The sequence below is a fragment of the Oryctolagus cuniculus genome, chromosome 13, assembly GCF_964237555.1.
Source record: "Oryctolagus cuniculus chromosome 13, mOryCun1.1, whole genome shotgun sequence".
NCBI lineage: Eukaryota > Metazoa > Chordata > Mammalia > Lagomorpha > Leporidae > Oryctolagus > Oryctolagus cuniculus.
The window spans coordinates 61,617,260-61,622,501 of NC_091444.1; the positions used below are offsets into that span (position 1 = coordinate 61,617,260).

Consider the following 5,242-nt stretch of genomic DNA (forward strand, 5'->3'; position numbering starts at 1 on the left):
TCTTTGCACCCAAGTCCAGGATGCAACAGATGCATGATGGGAAGGCGGGCACTTTGATTAACAAGCAGAAGGGCGCATGGGGCAGGAGGACGGTGGGTTCAGATTTCCAGACCTCACTAGCTGCCTGCCTATTTATCCCACAAAACCATCTGCGGAAAATAGTTACATTTTAAAAATTCTACTTACTTTCCTCCCTCTCTAACCTACCATCCTCATATTTAAAAGCTAGTATCTACTAAAAAGCTCAAGATTAGAGACGGGGCAGCTGACAAGACCAAAAGTGTAAAAGTTCACTGTTCTTAAAAACAGAGAAGTGATTCATGTGCACAGCCAACCCCTGTGACGAGGGCGGGCGAAGGCATGGAGGAACACATGCTTCCAGAAACTTCTCAAATCAGGTGACCAGAAGCCAAAGAGAAACAGTAGGTGCCGGCGTGGAGGCTGACGCCATGATGACGGCAGCAGCAATGGCGGCAGCCCAGGTGCAGCCAGGCAGGGGAACAGGGGCACTGAGGGTCCTGGCTCCGTGGCGGTTGCTGTCGCTGGTGGTGGTGGTGGCTGAGGCCGTGCAGCATGTGTGCTGCTGGTGCTGTGGTCGAGCGGCTGGGACTTGTGGGTGCCGGGGGCCGACACTCACGAGGGCCACTCACAGGCGCTGCACAGCAGTCCACCTACTTAGAGCCCGCCCTGGAGTTGGGGCCCCGGCACGTGCTGCTGTTCCTGCAGGTCGCGCTCAACGTTGAGGATTTCACGGCCTACGGCGGTGTGTTGAAACGAGCAGGACAGCGCCTTTTCTAACCTGGAGAATGCCCTGGGCCTGGCCCCCTCCTCCCTGATGCTTCCTGCCCTCGACTGCTGTGTGGTCGCCACTCTGACGGCCTACCTGCAGGAGAAACTAGAGACCAGCACCTGGCACGTGGACTTGGCCACCCTACAAGAGCTGAAGCTCAATGCCAGCCTCCCCACCCTGCTGCTCATCCACCTGCCCTACATGGCCAGTTCCGGTCCGGTGGCACCCAGGGAAGTCCTTACAGGCAACGATGAAGTCATCGGGCAGGTGCTGAGCAAACTCAACTCTGAGGACACTCCCTATACGGCAGCCTTCACAGCGACCCACCCTTCCAGGATGGGCCGTGATGTAGCTGTGGTGGCCCGGGAACTAGGTCGCCAGCTGCTACAGAAACAGCCAGTGTCAGCTGTCATCCATCCCCCCGTGAGTTACAACGACACTGCTCCCCAGATCCTGTTCTGCACCCAAAACTTCTCTGTGGCCTACAAGGACCAGTGGGAAGACCTGACATCCCTCACCTTTGGGGTGCAGGAGCTCAACCTGACTGACTCCTGGAATGACTCCATTGCCAGGCTCTCGCTGACCTACGAACAACTCTTTGGTACCATGGTGACATTCAAGTTCATTCTGGCTAACCGCTTCTACCCCATGTCTGCCAGGAATTGGTTTACCATGGAGCGCCTGGAAATCCACAGCAACGGCTCTGTTGTCTACTTCAATGCTTCCCAGGTGACAGGGCCCAGCATCTACTCCTTCCACTGCGAGTGTGTCAGCAGTCTGAGCAACAAGAGCAATCTCCTGGGGGCCCGCCCACAACCCTCACTGTGGCACGTGACTTCACGACTTCCAGCTTCAGGCTTTCAACGTGTTGGGTGAGCAGTTCTCCTACGCCAGCGACTGTGTCGGTTTTTTCTCTCCAGGCATCTGGATGGGGCTGCTCACCTCCCTTTTCATGCTCTTTATCTTCACCTGTGGCCTGCACCTGATCCTCAAGCTCAGGACCATGGATCGTCGTGGTGACCACAAGGGCCCTACCGTCTCTTTGACCCAGATTGTGTGACGCTGTGCCAATCAGGGGTTCTGGTTGTGATGGTGTCCCAGGCTGTCACCATCCCACCTTGTGGCGTGCTGGACCCAAGGGCCACCCTCTTGCTACCAAGCATGAGCCTCCAGGCCTCTCAGCTTGTCTTACTTCTTCAACCTGCTGAGGGGCTTCCCTGAGGCTCCCCATCACCTCTACCAACAAGCTGTAGATATTTTGCCTAGACTAGACCTATCTCCCAGGCTCAGCCATGGTGAACGGCAGGGGTCATCAGTCCTAGGGTCCCTTGTCCTTCCTTGATTTATTCATGTTTATCTACCATTAACCCTCACTGTCTAAAGCACTTTTGTGTAGCAGATCCTCCCTCCCCAGGGTTTATGAGGCTCCCTGGGCAGCCAAGAGCTTCGGGGGCCCTGAGTTGGGCAGAATATAGAAGTAACTAGTTAACTGTCCTGCTTGGTTGTTGTTATCGTGTCTTGGTAATGTTGTGCTGGCAATAAGCATATGCTGGGGTTTATTTCTGTGGCGGGAGAAGGAAGGGACCTGTGTGACAGATGAGCTGAGTAGGATCACTGGGTTTGTGGAATGTTCCTACTAGGCTTGCTTGGTGGGAGCAATGTGCTTTGTTGCTTTGTTTTCTAATAAAATAAAGATGGGTCACCAAAAGAAAAAAAGATATCCATTTGATCTTTTAACACTTAAGCTGCTATTTTTAGCAGCCAACTAAATGGATTTGGGGCCTTATGGCTAGTTGTTAGGTTGTGCCCTTAGAAACATGTCTGTATGAATATATGTAGTACTATACTGCTTTGTGGTTGCATACTTCATACATTTCGCAATTGTAACTTTATGATCTTGGCGATTCCTCCCACTGTGTCCACCCTCCCACTCCCACCCCCTTCCTCTTCCCTTTCTTATTCTCTTATTCTTTATTAAGATCTATTTTCAATTAACTTTTTTTTTTGACAGGCAGAGTGGACAGTGAGAGAGAGAGACAGAGAGAAAGGTCTTCCTTTGCTGTTGGTTCACTCTCCAATGGCCGCCGCGGCCAGCGCGCTGCGGCCGGCGCACCGTGCTGATCCGAAGGCAGGAGCCAGGTGCTTCTCCTGGTCTCCCATGGGGTGCAGGGCCCAAGCACTTGGGCCATCCTCCACTGCACTCCCTGGCCACAGCAGAGAGCTGGACTGGAAGAGGGGCAACCGGGACAGAATCCGGCACCCCAACTGGGACTAGAACCCAGGGTGCTGGCGCTGCAGGCAGAGGATTAGCCTATTGAGCCGTGGCACTGGCCTATTTTCAATTAACTTTATATATATATATATATAAAATAACTTTATATATATATGATTAACTCTATATTAAGTATAGCATTCAGTGAATCATATGAAAGAGAAAAATATAAGGAAAATATTATAAAGGAAAAGATATACAAAGACATAGAATAAAAAGCTGTTCCTCGGCCAGCGCCACGGCTCAATAGGCTAATCCTCCACCTGCGGCACCAGCACTGGCACACCGGGTTCTAGTCCCAGTTGGGGCGCCAGATTCTGTCCCAGTCGCTCCTCTTCCTGTCCAGCTCTCTGCTGTGGCCTGGGAGTGCAATGGAGGATGGCCCAAGTGCTTGGGCCCTGCACCCGCATGGGAGACCAGGAGAAGCACCTGGATTCTGGCTTCAGATCAGCGTGGTGCACTGACCGCAGCGGCCAGCGGCCATTGGGGGGGTGAACCAACGGAAAAGGAAGACCTTTCTCTCTGTCTCTCTCTCTCACTGTCCACTCTGCCTGTCAAAAAAAAAAAAAAAAAAAAAAAAAAAAAAAAAAAAAAAGCTGTTCCTCAACAGTCAAGAGAAGGGCTGTTTGTAATCATTGCTTCTCAAAGAGTCAATTTCATTTCTACATATTATCTTTTAGGTGCTCTATTAGTTATTACATATCAGGGAGAACATATAGAAATTGTCCCTTTGGGACTGGCTTATTTCACTAAGTATGATATTTTCCAGTTTCATCTATTTTCTTGTGAATGACTGGACTTCATTTTTTTTTTACTGCTGTGTAGTATTCCATGGTGTACATATCCCATAATGTCTTTATCCAGTCTCAGTTGACAGGCATTTGGGTTGATTCCATGTCTTTGCTATTGTGAGTTGAGTTGCAATAAACATGGAAGTACAGATAGATCTTTCATATGCTGATTTCATTTCTCTTGGGTTAATTTCCAGGAGTGGGATGGCTGGGTCATATGGAAAGTCTATATTCAGACCTCTGATGAATCTCCACACTGTCTTCCATAACGGCTTTACCAGTTTACATTCCCACCAACAGTAGATTAGGGCACCTTTTCCCCCACGTGCTCACCAGCATTTGTTGTTTGTTGATTTCTGTATGAAAGCCATTCTAACTGGGGTGAGGTGAAAACTCATTGTGGTTTTGATCTGACCTTCTCTGATGGCTAGTGATCCTGAACATTCTTTCATGTGTCTGTTGGCCATTTGGATTTCCTCTTTTGAAAAATGTCTGTTTAAGTCCTTTGTCCATTTCTTAACTGGATTGTTTTTTGTTGCTGAATTTCTTGATCTCTTTATATATTCTGGTTATTAAACGTTTATCAGTTGTATAGTTTGCAAATATTTTCTCCCATTCTAACAGTTGTCTCTTCACTTTGCTGATTGTTTCATTTGCAGTGCAGAAGCTTTTCAGTTTGATGTAATCCCATTTGTCGATTTTGGCTTTGACTGCCTGTGCATCTGGGGTGTTTTCCAAGAACTCTGTGCCTGTGCCATTATCTTGCAGGATTTCCCAAATGTTCTCAATTAATTTGATGCTGTTGGGTTGTACATTTAGATCTTTAATCCATTTTGGGTGGATTTTTGTGTAAGGTGTAAGGTAGGGTTCCTGCTTCATGTTTCTGCACGTGGAAATCCAGTTTTCCCAGCACCATTTGTTGAATAGACTGTCATAGCTCCAGGGACTGGTTTTAGATCCTTGGTCAAAGATATGTTGGTTGTAGATGCTTGATTTGATTTTCAGTGTTTCTATTCTGTTCCATTGGTTTATCCATCTGTTTTTGTGCCAGTACCAGGTTGTTTTGATTATAACTCCCCTGTAATATGTCTTGAAATCTGGTATTGTGATGCCTCTGGCTTTGTTTTTGCTGTATAAGATTGCTTTAGCTATTGAGGGTCTCCTGTGTTTTCAGATGAAGTTCAACATTGTTTTTTCTATATCTGAGAAGAATGTCTTTGGTATTTTGATTGTTATCACATTGAATCTGTAAATTGCTTTCGGTACTCTGGAAATTTTGATGATATTGATTCTTCCAATCCATGAGCATGGAAGATATTTCCATTTTTTGTATCTCCCTGTATTTCTTTCTTTAATGTTTTGTAATTCTCATCATAGAGATCTTTGACA

General features: G+C 47.8%; 1 pseudogene; it reads left to right on the forward strand.

Annotated features, from left to right (window-relative positions):
- The first annotated feature begins 449 nt into the window (after positions 1 to 449).
- On the forward strand, positions 450 to 2,046 carry LOC138845061 (V-type proton ATPase subunit S1 pseudogene; annotated as a pseudogene).
- The last annotated feature ends 3,196 nt before the right edge of the window (positions 2,047 to 5,242 follow it).